Source organism: Neolamprologus multifasciatus, chromosome 5, assembly GCF_963576455.1.
Source record: "Neolamprologus multifasciatus chromosome 5, fNeoMul1.2, whole genome shotgun sequence".
Classification (NCBI taxonomy): Eukaryota; Metazoa; Chordata; class Actinopteri; order Cichliformes; family Cichlidae; genus Neolamprologus; species Neolamprologus multifasciatus.
In genome coordinates, this window is record NC_140443.1 from 24,374,877 (window position 1) to 24,395,389 (window position 20,513).

The following is a 20,513-nucleotide window of genomic DNA, read 5'->3' on the forward strand; positions in this document are numbered from 1 at the left end:
AGATGATGTTAGTGCTCTAGTAGGGGTGTATAATCTAAGTAGCTCAATGAGGTAGCTTGGCGCTATATTGTTAATAATTCGGAAGGTAAGCAACAGGATTTTGAATTGAATGCGATACTTAATGGGAAGCCAATGCAGGTCAGCAAGGACAGGAGTAATAGAGACATGGCGCCCACTACCAGTAAGGAGACGAGCAGCCGCATTCTGAACAATTTGGAGTCTATGGAGGAGAGGAGAGTTAAGACCGAAGTAAAGTGAGTTGCAATAATCCAACCTAGATGTCACAAAGGCGTGGATAAGCTTTCCAAGGTCCCTATGTGGAACATAATGTCTGGCCTTGCTAATAAGACACAATTGATGGAAGCAAGATTTAACAACAGAAGACACTTGTTTGTCGAACTTAAAAGAGCTGTCCAAGAATACACCCAGGTCACTAACAGTGTCGGTGAGGAAACTGTTAAAGGAACCGAGGGTGTCACGGAGTTGGCCACGGGGGACTCTGCTGTCAAACACAATAATTTCAGTTTTCCTGTCATTTAGAATAAGAGAATTACCTGCGAGCCAATGTTTGACCTCACGCATGCACTCACGAAAGCCGTACAAAGACATAGCGGGATCATCAGTTAGTTCGAAATACATCTGTATGTCGTCGGCATAACAATGATGTGTAATGTTATACTTCTCAAATATTGCGCCTAAGGGGAGCATATACAGTGAGAAGAGCAGGGGGTCAAGGACAGATCCTTGAGGCACGCCACAGGAGACAGGTGCAGCAGAGGAGAAATAAGGGCCAAAATTGATCGAGAAGGACCTATTAGAAAGGTATGACTTAAACCAATCAAGGGCGGCACCTCCAATGCCAACTGTGTGTTCAAGCCTCGCTAATAGGATGTTATGATCTACCATATCAAAAGCCGAGGATAGATCTAGTAGGACCAAGACTGAAGAGCGTCCAGAGTCAGCAATCGGAAGGAGTTCATTGAGGACTCTGAGCAAGGCCGTTTCAGTACTATAACAGGGTTTGTAAGCAGACTGAAATTTATCATAAATGGCATTCGGATCCAAATACGGCTGGAGTTGTGAAAGAACGATCCTCTCCAGTATTTTGGACAGGAATGGAAGGTTAGAGATTGGCCTATAGTTTCCAAGGTCGTTATGATCAAGGTTCCTTTTTTTTAAGAACGGGCTGGACAGGGTATAGAGTATGTTTGGGGAGTGTGATTGTGTGTACATGTCCATTTACATGTCCGGGTTTATTCCTACGTTGGGTGAGTGCTGAGTGTTTGTATATGTGTGCATGAGGGTGGGAATGCATGTCTGTGTCTGTGTGTGCCTGTTTGTCTGTGTCTATATGTCAGGTCGGGTCTTAGACTCCACCTCTCTGGGAACTCCCAGGCCCTCCAAAGTGTGGAGGCCTATCTCCCCTCACCACACTCCCTGCCGGTGACTGATGCCCTCAGGGGTCGGTGCATTGTTGGTTCTTGGTGTCCGGGGCTGGGCGCTCAGGTCATGTGCCAGCTCACTCCCGGTGGCTACTTGGCGGGGCCTGGCGCCTGCTGCTCGGTCAGGCCTCTTCCGGGGCGCGGGGGGCCCTCGGGCCTCCGGCCTCTGTGCCTGCGGCTCGGTTCACTCTGGCACAGCTGGCTGCCGGCGGAGCCGGCGGGCACGCCGGTGCAGCCCCCTCTAGCTTCTGCCCGGTGGCTACTGGGTGACCCCTCGTCTGGGGATCCTCAGCCCTTCCCATGAAGGTGGCACGGATGCCCCTCCGGTGGTCCTCCTTGGGCTCTTGCACTCTGGGGCCTCTGGATGTCTGGGGCCTGGATCTCCTCCATGCCTGCTTCATGCCCTGGGGGACGGGGCTATGGCTCTCTACATCCTCTAGCAGACCATTACATGGGGAAACCATTTGAATACAAGCGCGCCGATCCACACAGGTGTGCACATGGGTGTTCACTGTTCGTAGACTTAAATCACACCTTTCTTGGCTGCTACTTCAAAGCACATTGTGCGCTGTCTGTGCTGCACAACAACATTCAATATTTAGTATTTACTGCTGTTTACACTTAGCTAGATTAATGCGATGGTGTTGTGTATAGTATGTTGCTTTGTTTTGTTTTTTTTGCTTGTTTTCTATTCTTTTTCTCTCAACAGGTGATCCCGGAGATATTTTTTCTTCCCCCCTTTTCTCACTGTCCCTCTCCCCTTCTGTTTTTCTTTTCCTTCCTCTTTCTTTCTCCCTTTCCTAGCCCTCACTCATGTCTGTCCCGTCTGTAACAACTGAAAATAAAATAAATAATAAAAACAAAGGTCGATCAAATGGACCAATACGGCAATGCCATGATGATCCATTTGGCAAAATAAATCCATTGGGTATCCTTGTTGGTCTTCAGACAACAATTCTGACGGCTAAAGAACCAAATGGGACAGGCGGAAAAAAAAAAAAAGAAAAAAAAAAAAAAAAAAACGGGCTGGACAACAGTGTGTTTGAAGGCTAAAGGAACAGAGCCTGCAAGTAGGGATATATTCATTAGAGATAGGATGCTGAGTCCAATTACGCTGAAGCCTTAACTATACGAGATGGAAGGATATCATAAGCAGGAGAGGTGTTCTTTGATTGGTCAATAAGTCGCTTGAGAGTATGGAGTGACACCGGCTCAAACTGTTGAAATGATAATGAACAACCAGGGGTGGGAGAAAAACTCGGCACCAAAAGGAGCGAGAACTTAAGACGTAGAACTTTATGAACCATATGAAAAAAACAGATCGAGAGTATGGCCCCTAGCGTGGGTTGGTTGATTAACCCACTGGACAAGATTAAAAGAGTCTGTTAATGCAATGAAATCTTTGGCTAACGGATCGTCATTACAGCAGATATGAATGTTAAGATCACCAACAATAAGCACACAGTCATATTTAAAAATAACTGAACCAAGAAGGTCAGCAAATTCGTGAACAAAAGTCTTATTATATTTAGGTGGCCGGTAAACCACAACAAACAGAGAAGTTCGCGAGGCGGTCATCTCCAGAAGTTGAGCCTCGTAGCTGAGGTAGAAAGGACAGGGTAGCTGTCGGACTTTGTATTTACATTTAGAGACTGAGGGTAAGCCAACGCCTCTACCAGTAAGCCTCGGTGAGCTAAAAAACACACAGTCCGGGGGGAGAAACTCAGAAAAGGGAAGCGACTCACCAGGGCGAATCCAGGTCTCTGTCAAAAAGAGAGCATCAAGGCTCGTGGCGGAGAAAAAGTCTACAGATGGTTGGACCTCCAGGGCAATGGAAAACTACGTGACTGTGACCACTCATTACATCACAGCCGAGTGGAAGATACGAAGCCCTGTACTGCAGACACGCCCCCTCTATAAGAGTCACACGGGTACAAATCTGGCGCACTTACTAACGGAAGCGGTGGCAGAGTGGAGGATAGAGAGGCCCAATACCAATATCCCAGTCACAACAGATAATGCTAAAAACCAAATAAATGCAGTGAACGAGGCAGGACTAGGCCCACAGATAGGGTGCTTTGCACATGCAATTAATTTAGCATCCCAAAAGGGAAAGTGAGTAAGATGGACCGCCGCCGAAGTTCAACAGCTGCTCATGTGCTTAAGACCAAGCAAGATATGCTACAACTGCCTACTCATAAACTCATGCATGATGTCCCAACAAGGTGGAACTCCACTTATGATTAGGGATGGGTATCGTTTAGGTTTTATCCGATACCGGTGCCAAACCGGTACTTTTGAAACAGTGCCGGTGCTTAAACGACGTTCAAACCGGTGCTTAAAGAATGGAGAACACAAAATTGGTCCAAAAACCTCTCATGTTTAACTGTTTCCCACTTTTTCTTTGGTCATTTTAGCCTTTTTGGCCAGGGTGAAGGGAGTACCTGCCATCAAACAAAACAGCCGCATGTAGCTATGATGATGTTTGCTAGTTCACCTTACATGCATTAATGTAATAACGAGGTTAGCCTACTCAACGTAAATTACACACGAACAACATTAAGCTACTCACGCAGAGAAGAATGGCTGCTGCTGCCATCATCATCCGTCATCATTTCTAATGGGCCAGGACTCTACTCTTCGGGTTTTTGGGGGATGTTGCTAAGTCCGGCACCACATCCGCAGTAGATGTGCACGGTGTTAGGTCTCGCAGCAAGTTATCAAATACGGCGCATTTCTCGGCTTTTAAAAAAACGCTATGCGTCGCCAGGTGTTTCATCGGATTTGAGGTGTTACCTCCTTTGACAGTATCACAGTATCACCTTAAAGCACTTGTTGCAGGCTGCTGAGTATACATATTTTGCTGTGAAGTACAGCCAGACTTTTGACAGCTTCGCCTTGGGCATGTTTAATCTGTAGCTCTGCTCTAAAAGAACGTACGTACCTGGGCCCGCCTACTATCCTCGGAAACGTAAAAGGATTGGCTAGAATCTAAAGTGTATGACATCTCAGGGAAAAAAAGCACCGAAATAAAGCACCGAAATATGCCCTGCTTTTCGGTCATGTTACTACCGTTTATGTCAGAACCGGTGCCATCATGGCACCGGATACCGGTACCCATCCCTACTTATGATATGTTGGAACGTTATCATGAGCAGCAGACAGCTATATACTCTGCACTAACAGACAAAACCCTGAAGAAAAATGTCAGAGACATCGTCACCTTGTCTGATGATGATGTTAGAGTGGCAGAGGAGGTCCTTCAGCTGCTCAAACCACTCAAAGCGGTTACAACTCTGTTGAGCACTGAAACTGCACCATGTGTCCATAATCCTGCCTCTGAAAACAAGGATCCTACAATCCATGGTCCCAAGTGAGGAAGACAGCACCATCACAAGAGATGTCAAGACTACCATTACAGAGGACCTGAAGCACAGATACACTTCACCACCAGCCCTACAGGAGTACCTTCACAGAACTACTGCAGTTGATCCAAGGTTCAAGTCCCTGTCTCACCTAGACATTGCCCTACGCCTGGACATACAGTGATCTCACTACTGAGACTGTGAGCAGTCTTGGCACTGCAGACTGTGAAGAGGTAAAGAAAATAAATATTTAGAAATTATATATTTTTTTATTTTTAATGATAATGTTTTTCTTCAAAGTTATTGCCACATTTTAATGTCAATGAAATATTCTTTTAAAAAATAATTGTTTTAATCAATAAAGTAACTTTCCCTGTAGGGTCAAGCAGCACCAACAGGAGCAGACACAAGTCCTCCTCAAAAGAAGTCGGCAATGGCAGAGCTTTTTGGCGATACTTTTGTACAGAAGGACATGGGCAGCAAGGCTTTTGCTGACACCATCAAAGAGGAGGTGGCATCCTATGAGGCAGCAAGTGGCATTCTAGTGGATGGTGATCCACTGACATGGTGGAAAAGTAATGAATGTAAATACCCTCACCTTGCCATAATGACAAGACGCTATCTGGGTGTGCCTGCCACTTCAGTGCCTAGCGAGAGGGTGTTCTCAACAGCAGGGGACATAGTTACAGCAAAGAGGTCTACACTCTCCCCAGAAAATGTAGACATCCTCATCTTTTTGAAAAAAAAAAATTGAAGTTATAAGCTCACATCTGCTTTGCTTTCTTTCTTCTTTTTTGATGATGTGAACATAAGCTAGTTTTTATTTCATTCTCCAAATCTTCAAAGTAAGAAGCAATAATACCTTAAATTAAATTTTAAGTTGTTTTTGATTGTGCCCACATTAAAGGAAATAATTAAAATGCCCTATAATGCACCTTAATTTGTTGTTATATAATTGTGTGGAATTATTCTAGAGTTGAATGTTTTTTAAAGGGCAAAAAATACTTAACTAAATAAACGGACAGTTACATTTGTCTTGTCTTTTTTTGCTGATCGGAAAATTTATCCAATCCGTGACTTAAAACCGTGATCCGATCCGAACCGTGAGTTTTTTGATCCGTTGCACCACTAGTAGTGAGTATGGGCCCAGTGTGCCTATTCACTTCTATGATGTCTGGATATGCTTCTTATGACACAGTGCATATTGTCCTCTTTTAAGATGTGAATCAGGGCATGAGTGAGCTCCTGTACAGACTGTGGCCTATCTGGGTTTAGGTCAGTGATAAATTAGGACCAGTCAGAAGCATGCCTTTGTCACCTATAAACAGCCTGCTCATTGCAGCTACATAATATCAGGCATTGTGTTTCGCCATAGAAACCAGAGCACACTGCAGGAGCATAAGATCTGACAGTGAGTCCTGCTACCTAACAAGGCATTTTTGTAGTGATGTGACGTTCTGTATCGAGGCTTCGAAGTTTGTGTCGAGTAATGGAGGGGGCGTTTACGCGATGCGCGTATGGAGGCTTGCTTCATTTATGGGAGGAGCTGAAAATGATGACGTCCGAAGCCTCGCTGCCCGGCTGTACCACGTGACTGGTTCATGAAGTGGTTCGAATTTTGCCGCGAGCTATGACAGCGATACAAACCCCTCAGACTTCCTTCAAAAATGTAGGTGTTTGGGAGAGTGAGGAGAGAATGTCAGGAGAGAATGGAGCCAGCTAAGAAGAGGAGGATGTCCTCCCCTGTGTGGGAACATTTTGATCTTATTCCTCCAAACAAGGTATGTAAATTTCTACAGAAGATGTATTTTCATAATACTGATGGTGCAATACAATTTATGTTAAGCGGCTTTACTTTTGTACAAGGTGAAGTGTTTGCTATGTGCCAGGGAACAACAACACCTCATCCATGCTTAGGCACTACAGAGCTTTGCATGAGAATAGGGGAACACAGGTGAACCATCAAATGCCATGATAATATAGCATGCAGTAATGTTACTAAATGATATAACAATATTATACAGCTGTAATAAGTTACGTGTGTGATATTTATATTTGTGCTTTGTCTTTATTGTCTTTCCTCAGGAGAACAATCTCAAATAGATGAAGACCTGGTTAGCATGGTGATTGAGGACTCCCAGCCATTTAGCATTGTGGAGGACAAAGGATTTAAAAGATTTGTTAAATCATTAAATCCTAGCTATGTTCTCCCCACTAAAAGGTCATAAAAGCAGTGAAAATTTTTACAGAATAAAATGTGAACAGGCAGGACTGAGGCCTCAGTGTGTAGCTGTCCATAACTCAACGTTACAAAAGCACAACCACTGTCCACACCCCAACCACACCTCACAGTAAATGATCATTTCCATTTTAAGCATTTCCAAATGATCCTTTTCCATACTGCCAGTATAAATATACAAAGTATACTGCCATCACTACAATATAGATGTTTTACACACTCCTTTTGTTGTTGACAATTACAGGCTATGTGCAAAAGGCCACACTCTTCAAATTCATGCCAACTAATATTTTTATGTCCAGCAGGTGTCCTACTAGAGCAAATGAAGCTTCAAGAAGCTTTGCGCTGGGGTGAACCAATCGGATGAAAAGCTTCAGTGCTTCAACTTTAATTTATATATTTTATCTTATTCTTTCCCAGTTAAATTTACCCTTCATTCTAATTTGTGTTGTATAGTTATCTCATTCTTAACTTAATTTTTATATTTTATTTTATTTTATTCCTTCCTGGTTAAATGTACCCTTTTTTATTTTCATATTTATTTCCTATCTTATTCATAGCCTTTTCTTTTTTTCTTTAGGTCACGAGCAGTTGTCTAAGCATTTCACTGCATATCGTACTGTGTATGACTGTGTATGTGACAAATAAAAATTTGAATTGAATTGAATCATGAAGCTTCATCTGCCCATCACTACATTTCTGGCAAGTCAGCGGAGGTCTTTGGATGTCTGGGTGACCTACAAGAAATGTTGTATAAAGCTCTGTCTCTGCTGACTGTAGTACAACGTTCAGCAGAGATTTCCGGTATTTCCGGGTCACTGCTCGTGTGGTCGACTGGCCAGTCAGCTGAGCAGTTTTGTCACTGTCTGGTGAGGCAAACTGGAGTGTGAAGAGTGGACCCAGGTGCAGACATTCTAAAACTCAAACTTAACTGATGATGAGCCGTTTATTAAGGCAGACAGAACAGTACAAAATAAAAGGGCGAAAACAATGCAAACTAAGCAATAACCTAAACTGGGTAAACTAGAAAGGAAACACGAACTATGAAAAACCCCGGCAAATAGAAAAACAAACAAACTCCAAACATGGCAATGTGATGAGGATATATGAAAACCTGAACGCAGTACATGGCATGGGAACAACGCAGACGATCTGACAAAGACTGAATGAGAAGGCACAGACTAAATACAGACAGGAGGCTAATGAGAGAAGTGGGAACACATGGGGAAACCGCTGACACACATGAACATAATGACATCACAGTGGAAGAGTAAAACTAAACATGATGAACACAGGGACACAAGACCTCTTCAAAATAAAACAGGAAACATAAGATGCAGACATGACAAGCTGAACTTGACAACATAAGACACAGACATGAAACACATGAAGGGCAAGGGAGACTTAACAGGGGTTGGAAGACACAAGGGGAATATAATAACAAAGAACTATAACAACCTAGGTATGGTAAAAAATGAACTTAGAAAACCTAAAGGGCTTAAACATAAGCCATAAACATGAACATAAACTCAAACTCAAAACGCTGGGTCAAAAGACCCAGGATCGTGACAAGTTTTGTGTTCTTTTTCATTCTTTTTCTAACTTTACTGCTCTTTTCATTGTTGTTTTGAGCTAGGTACTTGGTGTAGTTGTATTCCTTTCCTTTTCCTTTTCCTTTTTAATCATTTTTGTGATATTCGGACTTGTTTTCGACACTCGACATGACCCCAAGGCTCAACTAAACCAGGGACTTCCTCATCCAGCTGTGGCTGCAGCTGCAGCCCAGCCTCCGGCTTTTTCGCTCCACTCCCATGGACTACTTTCCCGAGGAAATACTCAGTGGACAAGGAAATCAAAAAACTCACAATAACAAGGTAACCAGGACTCAAGAGGGAGACACACAAACAACGAGCGTTCCCATCCATTATCCTTGCTAATGTGCGGTCTCTCTGCTCCAATCTGGACGAGCTGCAAGCCTGCGTCAACCACCTGCATGAGTACAGAACTTCCTCCGTTCTGGCATTTATGGAGTCATGGTTAAACAACAGCGACTATGACAGCACGCTGCACACTGATGGCTTTTCACCACCCCTTCGTCTGGACAGAGACCGCGAACGCACCGGGAAGCAACATGGCAGCGGCGTGTGTCTGTATGTAAACAACAGCTGGTGCTCTACAGTCACTGTGAGGCAGAAGCTGTACACTACAGACATTGAGCTTCTGGCAGTTTCCCTGCACCCCTACTACCTCCCCAGAGAATTCCCACAGCTTTTCATCATCTTGGTTTACATCCACCCCAGAGTTGATGCAGCTAAAGCCACAGAGTACTTCACCAAAACTCTGTACAAACTGGAACAATTATCACCGGACTCTCCCAAGTTCATCCTGGGTGATTTCAACCAATATTCTCTTGACAAGTCGCTTAAGGGATATCAACAGTATGAATACTGTGGTCACCACCCCCAGAACCATCCAGGTGGAAGGCAGCAACCCTTCCTCCCTCCCTGACAACCTCAACAATTTCTACGCCAGGTTTGAGATGGACAACATCGCCAAGCTTGAAGAGTCCACATCCTCACTCACCAGGACTTAAAAGTGAGAGTTTAAAATAAGAAAGTTCGGGTCAACAACTCTCTTTCCGTTCTCCGTTCCACCTCCACTGGCTCCCCCCAGGGCTCTGTGCATTCCCACCTGCTCTTCATCCTCTACACTGATGGAGATCCACACAGCCCAATTGTAACCTGGTGAAATATGCTGACGACACAGTTCTCCTGTCACTGCTGTCAGACCCCTCACAACACCACGGGCCCACTCTTCAGGAGTTTGTAGAGTGGTGTAACAGCTCCAAACTTGAACTGAACGTGAGCAAAACCAAACAGATGGTGGTGACCTTCTCCAGTAGGCAGAGGGATCTGGCTGCTTCAGTCACCACCACTATCCATGGGAAGCCAGTGGAGGTAGTTGAGGAGTACAAATACCTGGGAACCATCTTTGAGAACCTCCTGAAATTCTCAGGAACAGACTGCAGCACACTAAATCAGGGTGCTCTAAAATCATTGGCCTGCCTGTCAGAACTCTGCCACAGGTTTTCAGCCAACAGGCCCTTAGACAGGCAGCCAAAATCATCAATGACCCATCTCACATTCTCCACCCCGCATTTCAATGGCTCCCCTCTGGGCGACGCCTTCGCTGTATTTCCTGCAGGACTGAGAGGAGGAGAGCCACCTTTGTCCCCAAAACCACTCTGCTTTATAACTTTAGCCGATAAGACCATTTCCCACACCCATAAACATAAACTGCTCTACACTCTTTTTATACTGCCGACACTTTACTCACTTTTAGTCACTTACAGTTATTTATTCACCTATTCAGTCACTTTAATTTTAAAACTGTGTAATTTTAAAACTGTGTATATACTGTATATTCTGTGTATGTATTATCTCACTCTTATTGCCTGTTTATGGCCTGTCCTTATCTTCAACGTCATGCTGCTCTGTTGTATCTTTATTGCCCTTGGGGATAAATAAAGTCGTTCTGATTCTGATTCTGATTCTACACCTGAAGGGTCACTAAATTAATGTTAATACAATACTGGTTCTGGTGCTGGGTTGATGCCCTGTCCAACTTCCCTCGTGTGATAGCCCATCTGCTGCTATGCCCTCCATACTTTCGAGGCTGTGATAGCAAGCCTCTTCTGACTGGATGATCCATGTACGGATGGGTCATCCTGGTGGAGCTCATCTACCAGTAAAGCCTCAATGGCGTGTGGCACTACTCATGCTGCAAGTAGTTAAAATGACACTAAGAAAATGAAAAACTAGAAAAAATGTTGGCCCAGCATTCTTAGTTTTCTTGTATTTTGTTCCTTATTCCGTGGTTCCTAGGTTCTGTTAAAGATGTTCCTTATTTGATTACCCCCTGTGTGCCCCTCTGTGTATCTGTGAGCCCTCGTTTCTGTTGGGTCTGTGTTTCCACAAGCCCCGCTAATTCTAGAGACTTATTCATCATGAAGAAAACAAGACAGTCGCTCGATCGATTATTTGCGCAAGGGAGGCCTCGTCTGTATCCACCACGAAAATGATCCCCAGATCTGACCTCTTCCTGCTGCCTTTATTGAGAGACAGTTCACACAAAACACGTCAGAACAAAGCCACGCCCACATGGTTCTAAGACAAAGCATTGTATGTATATGTGTGAACTTCTGTAAGAATGTGTGTGTGTGTGTGTGTGTGTGTGTGTGTGTGTGTGTATGTCAGACCTCCTGCTGACCAAAGGGTCGTAAACGCAGGAAGCTTACATCAAAAGCACAAGGATGTGTCTGTGATAAAAGACTACAGCCCCCCCACCTAGAACCTCGAGAATCTGGGGAGGGGAGGACAGAAAGAATTCCTTTCACAGAATTAAAACAATGTACAAATGGCAAACATAAAAATGACAAACATTTAACAATTCACCCTAACATTCCCTCCTGTTATGTTATTTTTATGCTTCAAATTATTCCTATGTAGTATATTCTAGCCATGCACCTCGTGCTTGACATTTTTAGCGCAGGCGTCATTTATACACAGGCTTCTGTCATGTCATTTGTTTCAGTCATTTCATATTGCTGTAAAAGTACATAATTAACAAATGTATTGGAAATCATCTTAGTTAGCATTGATCTTATACAAGCTAAAATGCCTCCTATACATAAGCAAATCAGTATCAACAATACAAAAACAGGAATTAATATTTTCAAAAGAAGATGCCACCAAGGACCAGACATTAACCAAGCTATCCAGCCTTATGGTGCATCTACTCCTGTCATGTAATTCATTATGTATTTCTGCAAGTAAACAACTGAATGTCAAAAGTCAAACAAGAAGAATCATCATTCTCAAAAATCATATGTCACTACAATCCAACTGTATACAGACATAGGCATTCAAACACATCAGTTGACTTTATTGTTTGTCCATATGGCTCTCAGCTAACTTCAAAGCTGTATCCTGGTCAACACCCTTCTTTATGACTCCTATCAACTCCCCAAATCTCACTGTAGGCATCCTGTGGGGGTTAGAGTCAACTGGTGAGTTATCTGCATTTACAACTCTTCTCCTGTCCTGCTGTCACCACAGGAAAAGCTTTGTAAGGGAAATTGGATCAAGCTGTTTTGATCTTCTTGGCTCAAAACCTCAAGTGTTCATGATGTAAATGTAGACAAAAGGCTTCTCTGTTTATATCCTTCTTGCAGAAGACAAAAGAATAGGTGATGTTGCACAAATCCCATGGTAAATCTCCAACTTGGACTAATCCATTGCCCTTTATGCACATAGGCAATTGGCCTGTTTCCAGTTCATTTAGCTGTTCAATGTCCTGCAACAAGTTATATTCTTTGAGTCAGACTAGCAGGTCTGTCGTACCAGAGCAGTTGAAAAGTTGGCAGTGTTCCAAGTACGTTTACTCCTGGATGTGTTGCTAAAGCAACCAAACAAACTGTCTCGCTCTCAGTGATGCTATATGGCCACAGTCCAGAAGAATGTGTAGCCAGTGGCATCACAAGCATAACCATTTGGTCTCGTTCTTTATGTGAGCGGTTGTGTTCTTAAACTGCCACCAGTAGTTGTTGAAAACACATGCGGGCACTGGGTGTGGTTTGCTCTGTTCCAGTGCGCTCCCTGTCATCCCACTCTGGGTCCACAGGCTCAAGAAGATGCACAGCACATTCCCAGCCATTCTGATGAGTACCTGTGGCTCAGTTGGTTTCTTCACCGGATTGAGACGAAGGGCCCTGGAGGCTTTCCCCCCCCTTTGTACCCGGTCTTCCTGCCACTTACTCCGAGCTGGCCTGGATGTGTGTCACCTTCTTGCAGTGCGCTTGATGTATCCAAGTATTCCTTCCAGCAATCTTCACTGCTGTGATCGTCGTCAGCAGCACCCGATAGGAACCTTCCACCGCGGACTGGACCAGCACTTCCTCTCCATGGCCTTATCAACATCCAATCTCCAGACTTCAGACTCTGCTCCTGCGGAGAAACAGAATCATCTGGCAGATCATTTGTTCTCAAGACTTCTTTACTTTTAAACATTTCAAGCATCTAATCTGCTAATATGCTCTCTCTTCTGCTCTTCTATCATCACTACAGAAGACTAGAAATGCTCTAACATATGTAATCTCAAAGAGTCAGACCATTCTCTGTTGGAGGAATCCTCATGTATATCTTAACTATTTCTATATCGTCTAACCATGTCCCGCCTGTCTTCCTAAGTCTTAACTTTACTGTTCTATTAGTTCTCTCTGCCTGCAAATGCAATTTTTTTAAGGTATTTAATAATCCTAGAGTATAAACTAATCCTAGAGTGAGTATAAACTACTGCTCATCTCCCCCCTGTGGAGACATGGCAAAGCCCATGGCTCAAAATAGCAGCAGTCTTGTACAAATTATTAGGCAGTATTGGTTTATCACACAGATGATAATCACCAACCTGCAAGCTCGCTCCTTCTGTAAGTCACAACTGTTTGCCTGCTGTAGGTGAATGGCCCTACATGTCTGCTGATGTTGTACTGCTAAAATGTTAACACCATGTTCTACTAAAGCTGCCTCTTTTGCGATGTTATCTGCAAAAACATTCCCTAATGCAACTGGATCTTTCCCTCACATGTGTGCTGCACATTTACAAATGGCAATTCCACTGGTTAATAACACTGCCTTCAGCAGATTTTGCAAGAGTTCGGCGTGTTCTACAGGTTTCCCTGTAGAGGTCGTCACACCTCGTCTCACTCACTGCACTACAAAAAAAATGTAATGTAGCAAATGCACACTGGCTATCGGGGTATATTGTCTCTCTGCAGCTTTACACATTTCTGTTAAAGCTAGCATCTCTGCTGCTTGAGCAAATATGAAACATGTTAGTTGTCATGCATAGATACCTATCTCTCTGTCTACTACAGTAAAACCTGTTTTAGTCTGTCCCTCTGCTGTCGTAAAACTCAAATCATCAACAAACCAAACCTTTCCCTCAACGAGTGGCACAGCTATTAAGTCATCCCTCGGCTTACACTTCTTCTCCACGTGCTCTCTACACTCATGAGAAGTGCCCTCCTCTTGCGTTGGCAAAAAGGGTTGACAAATTCAGAATTGTACATCACTTTATGGTTATGTATGGTTGTGAGAGTAACAGTAACATTAAAGACAAGTGTCTTGTAGGTGACAGAAATGTAAGTTTAGTCTGCAGTAGTAGACATCTACCTCGTGTGGAACCAACAATGTCAAAAGGTGAAATAAACTATTTCCTGAAACATTGTACAGCTTAAGCTGCTGCACATACTGATCTCACGCATGGAGGTAAAGCACGAGCAACTAGAGCTAATCTTTTAGGATAGTAAGTTACTGGCTTCACTTGTGGAAAAAGTACTGTTAGTTATTTTACAGTCACCTGGCATTTGTGCTGTTCACAGAACCACAAGTCCATCGCTGGACCTCCTCTGCGCTGTCACTCTTTGGAGCTTGGCACGCTCCCTCAGGTTCTCATGTTCCAACGCTGCTGAAGATTTAAGGCAGAGCACGTCGTACACCTTAGTTGTCATCCTTAACGTCAACGTCGAAACCCTTTCATTGTATTTAAGATTTTGCTGTGCAAAGTCTCCTCGTGACGATCTCCTCGTGACAATCCTTTGGAAGCCCAGTAGCACAGCTCTCTGTGCTGAAGGTGATCTCCGATCCTCCTGAAGACTCTCTCCAGGCCTCAGCTTCCATCTTGTGGGCGATCCTCTCAATCACTCCTTCTCGTTATGGCACCTCACGACATCTACAAATTAAAAAAAACGACCTCTCACCACATGGCTTTTTGCCATGTGTCAACTCCCCAATGAGACATGTACAAGAATGTTGCACAGTCTCCCTAAAACAATCTCCAGGGTTTGTCCCTTGGAGCAGCTTCACTCCAAGCTGTAACCCTGTGTAAAAATATTAGTCAGCAATTAAATGTTTTGCTTGTTTAACTCCCAGCTTCAGCCTGTATCCTAGAAGACAAAGTCTTAAAGTTAAAAGAACCTCACATTTGCAACCAACTATAGATCATAAGAGTAATAAAGTATTCAGCATCACAGAGACAAGTATCATTGTAGGTTTATTCTAAACTCATTAAACTCCTACTTTTTCCCATAATTTGTTCCAAATCATTTAACATCTCAACGTCATTCCACATTGTAATCAGTGACTTCCCTTAAGTTTGTCACTCACCATGAGCCCAATAGTGGTCAGGTAATGAGCCCCATGTAACTATTTTGTAACCACTGCACGTCTGTTCAATTGTCACTTGTCTGTCTGTGCTGAATCCTTTAGAAGCACTCTTAAGGAAAAACAAACATTAGCCAAACACACGGTTCATCCTGGTCAGGTGTGGGCCATCCAGATTCCAGAGGAGCTGTGAAAAGTCATAAAGTTAACACTCGCTGTGGAAAAGTAACAATGGTCTCATCACAGTATGTCTCAAACTGTATTAATTTCTCCCCTGTAACATTCACATTTTCTCCAACATTCTCTCAACAACACAGTGTAATTTCATCATCAACATATAGCCTGTAACTACAATTTTCTTCACACGAAATCTCAGTAATCCTGTGGTAGAAAAACATAATTAAGTTGTGTCCTGCTATAAATCACATGATCAAATCACATGATTAACCATCTGCTGTAAAAAGAAATGTAAATGTTAGTGCTGCGCAGGTGTATACACTCTTTCTCACAGTAATCTCTGTGAGCAACACAAGGTAGTGAATGGTACCTGGTAAATTCACAGACAGAAAAATTTAAACTAAAAAGGTTAAATTTGCAGAGTTCACATAGTCATGTGACCCAAGTTTCCTCCCGTGGTCTCCTTCTGCTCCTGCAACAGAGACACACACAGAGATACATCCACACCTCTGTCAGGTGGGGGTTAACTTCACACAATGATGTTAAGTCAGTCAGTCTTGTCAGCTTCCCCATTTATTTTAAAATTCTTACTCATTCACTCAGTGATTCTTTGCAGATTGTGGAAATTATCGTCGCATTCGTTTCCACGCTCAGCAAAATGACGTCATTTCAAAAAGAAAAATAATTTAGACTGGATTTCCTCGTTGAATCCTTTTGGACAGGAACTTGTTTCCTAATTGTCCCAAATAAGTGGCTTTCTCCTGAGCACTTTGCAACAGTATTCTCGACGACGCTTCGGTTCTAATCATGCAGATCTGCTCAAACAGAGATCATCAAACAAAACTTTCAGTGCACCATGAAAGTAACAAAATAAAAGGAAAGAAAGAAAATAAAGGAAAGGAAAGGAAAGAAAAGCCTTGTTTAAGTCATGACACGTGTTGTTCATGCCAGGGGGATAAATCGTAACAACCCAATTGGCAGGCTCAACTTAGTAACAAAAGACAAATCAACAGCCAGTTTAATCTCAAACATTCATCCAATCACACACAACATACAGCATAACCCTGTTGTCTTAGCACATAAGTTTCTTCTCATGTAACTAAATGTGTGCCATGTTAAAACTTCTTCACACACCAGAAACTCACAATCAGCTCACTCATTTAAGAACTCTCATCAGCATTCTGTTTTCTCCTCTATGATGCAACCATCTGTCCTCCTATAATATTCAGTCCACTAGTCTATGTATCACTTTCATCTTACTAGTGACTTGGACAAGATGACAAACAGAATCTCATGCTTAAGGTGCTGTCTGGTCTTCATGAGTATCATTGTATGTATATATGCATGTAGGGTTAGTATAGTTAATGCATTTTCTGTATGTTTTTGTGTTCCTCTCTCATCACATTTTCATTATTCTCATCACTTGCTTAAACAACACACATCTCTCTCTGTTTTTTTTTGTAAACTGTACTTTTCTCCAAAACAGAAAATAGCATTACAGCTGTTTCAGACTGAGAAACACCAAACACTCTTCATGCTATCATTCATCCACACAACTATTTTATTTCTTTTTGGCCACTGGGCAGGTGATCTGCAGAATCATGTCTGCCCCAGCTGGATATCTTTTCACACACACCGTGACGTCAAACACGCTCACACTCACTTCTGCTTAGATCACAATTACACTTTGTTCGTCAATGATCCACACACCACGTGCTGCCCAATAAAAACTTTGCAGTGTATTTCATCCTCTTTCAAGGCAGACTTACACAGTCTGCAGCAGGCAACACGACTTACACCAAAACCCAGGCTACGTGTACACAACAGGTCACAGAATTACCGCTTTAGGTTTCCTTCTGTGCTGCTGCGTTCACTTACTGGCACTCGCACACATATATGCTCATTCACACTTTTTTGGCCTATAATCCCCCTTACTGCGGCGAGCTCTTTCCTCCTTAAACATTGGTGGAGAAACCATATAACACTCAACGCCCTCAACTGCGGAGATCCTTTTTTTATTTTATAGAGCTCTATCCTCCTTTCGGTGGAGAAACCGTCCTTACCCTTGTAGAAATGTTTAGCTGATTTAGAGTTTAGAAATGTGTTAACATAGAATCTAGAATTATTGTAGAGACATTGACACTGCCCTCAATGTAATAAAGGCCTGATGGTGTCCTGAATTTAGGAGCAGAGTATAGGAGACCCTCCCCAGTTGAACTGTGAAAGTAAAACAGAGAGGAGTTAATCCTGAGAGGAAATTCCCCAGAGAATGTTTGGGTGGGGGTCTCAACATTTGACCTGGATAACTGTGGTCTGGAAGGGAAATGTTTTTTTTATGACCTCTAGGGAGTCACCTACACCCACAGTGTTTTAACTGTCACGCACACTCACTTACGTGCACACACACATACATACAGGTATGCTACACAGTCACACACGAGCACTCACATAGACACAGAGTTTGCAGCACACCGTAGGGGGGTTTTATGATGGGGACACCTCTATAAAGCTGGCTGTAACTAACAAAGGGGTGAAGATTTTGCAGAGGGACACACCGGCCTCGTCTTCCCTTCTAGAAGTGCATGCTTAAATGAAGATGAATAAAGATGAATAAAAGTTTTGTGAAAATGACTACTGAGTTCCGGTGCCGTCTCTGGAAGTTTCGACGAATAAAAGAACAGGGGTAAAACTGATTTCGCAACACCCTCCTTCTATTCGGTGGAGAAACTGTCCTTACCCTCCTTCTATTCGGTGGAGAAACCTCTTTAAACCACCTTCGGTGGAGAAACCGACTTAACCCTCCTTAAATAAATCAAAAAGATTAAAACAAAAACAAAAACACTGGCGGAGAAACCAGGCAGCTTGCGTCTACATGCACAGCTTGCGCGCTCACGTACCTGCTTTAACGCACGGGCACGTAGGCGCTCTCTAAGGCCTTCTGCACTCACTGTTTGTTTACGTTCATGGGAAGAGTCTCTGGATCCCGTCAATCGCCATCCATCCCGAGGGGAGTTCAGGCGCAAACTTCCGGCCTGGTACAAAGCAAAGTAACAGGGCTTTCGTCAACCATCCCAGACTATGGCTGCTAGCAGACTGCGGTGGTGTCCTCTCCCTCTCCTCTGTGGATGCGATGTGTTAGGCTCCGGCTCGGAGGACCAAATAAATGTTGGGTCTGTGTTTCCACAAGCCCCACTAATTCTAGAGACTTATTCATCATGAAGAAAACAAGACAGTCGATCGATCGATTATTTGCACAAGGGAGGCCTCGTCTGTATCCACCACGAAAATGACCCCCAGATCTGACCTCTTCCTGCTGCCTTTATTGAGAGACAGTTCACACAAAACACGTCAGAACAAAGCCACGCCCACATGGTTCTAAGACAAAGCATTGTGTGTATATGTGTGAACTTCTGTAAGAATGTGTGTGTGTGTGTGTGTGTGTGTGTCAGACCTCCTGCTGACCAAAGGGTCGTAAACGCAGGAAACTTACATCAAAAGCACAAGGATGTGTCTGTGATAAAAGACTACAGCCCCCCCCCACCTAGAACCTCGAGAATCTGGGGAGGGGAGGACAGAAAGAATTCCTTTCACAGAAACAATGTACAAATGGCAAACATAAAAATGACAAACATTTAACAATTCACCCTAACAGTTTCCCCTCCTTGTGTTTCATTCAATGTTTTCCCCAGCCCGTTATGTCTGTGCTCTCTCTCTCCTGTCTGAACCTGTGTACTTCCTGTTTTACTTTGACAGTCTCTCGTCAGTATGCGTCATGTTGTGTTCACTCCTGCCCTGTCTCGTTACGATTATCTGTGTCAGCTGTGTTCCCCGTGTGCTCCGACTTCCCTCGTTAACCCTCTGTGTATTTATGTGCATGTCTCCCTCAGTTTAGTGTTGCGTCGTCAATGTCTCCTCCCCGAACCTGTGTGTCTTTCTGTGTTCCCTCGGTCTTCTGTTAGTATTCCCAGTTTAGTTTAGTTTTGTTGTAAGGCCTGCAATAAAGCAGTGATTTTAAGTTCAGTTCCTGTCTCCGTGAGTTTTGCGTTTGGGTCCTCATCTGCCTCCACACAGCTAGTTCATGACAGTATTCAGAATATGGTTTTAAAGATTTATGTAAATAACTGTGAAGCGTGCATTAATGGTTGCTCAAAGTACAGACAAGTCATCACTTACAGGTCACCCAGCTTTCCATTTGATTTTCTTTTTACACGTGACGTTTGCTATTTCTGCTGTAGCAGATCTGTGCAGCAATCTGTATCTGTGTGGAGAGTTGTCTGTAAGTCAAAGTTTCATTAACCATGAGCTTAGACTTGCACGCTCAGAGTTTCTCTACCTTAGTATGTACCACCATTGCTAAGGTTGTGTCCCAAGTCAGGGGCTGAATTCAAACACCACATTTGAAGGCCAATTGTGTCACAGTGAGAAGAAAAAGGCTGTCCAAATTAGAGGACTCCTCCAAATGTTGCCCACATATTTGGCCTTTTTTGTCTGAGTTCAAAGGACAGGTTAGGTTTATCCTTTAAGTTCTGCCCTATCCCAAGAGTCATAGTGCGGAACTGGTGGATAAAAATTTCTTCACAAAATGTCAAACGGCTCAAGCAAGATGGCCAAAGAATAAACTTTCAAAAGCAAGTGCTGTGATAGAAATTTTCCAAATCACAAACATTAAATTTAGCTAGACGTTGTTCCTCTCTGTGAATCGTGGTGGAGGGGTTTGTGTGTCCCAGGGATCCCAGGGGCATTGTTAACTCGCAACTCAGGAGTCCTGCGTGTGAATCCTCAAGGGCAACCCATTACAATATGGACATTTACTACAGTAGCTGAAAAATCTGCTGGAAAAGGCACAAATGAGATGATATGTTTCACGTCACGTTTGCTCTTTCCCTCCGTGCTCTGCACTCGGCAGTGAACCCCCACTCACCCTCCCCCCAGCTAAACATCTAATCACTGTTAGTATGCAAATAACCTGGTGTCAGGTTTCTCAGTAGGCAGGGCAGAGCAAAATTAAGCAGCTAATCTCTGTCGTGAAAATCATAGCAGTTATACCTGACAGTGAATTATTTTAATGTTC

The 20,513-nt window shown here is 43.4% G+C and overlaps 1 long non-coding RNA gene across 2 annotated transcripts; it reads right to left on the reverse strand.

Annotated features, from left to right (window-relative positions):
* Window positions 1–11,074: 11,074 nt before the first annotated feature.
* Window positions 11,075–19,589, reverse strand: LOC146518766 (uncharacterized). Of its 2 annotated transcripts, none has more exons than XR_014874011.1 (3): window positions 18,340–19,589; window positions 14,463–14,834; window positions 11,075–13,051 (listed from the first exon to the last, which is right to left on the reverse strand). It is a non-coding gene; the product is annotated as an uncharacterized LOC146518766 (long non-coding RNA). The 2 variants fall into 2 exon arrangements; XR_014874010.1 differs by having other exon boundaries at window positions 18,391–19,587.
* Window positions 19,590–20,513: the final 924 nt, after the last annotated feature.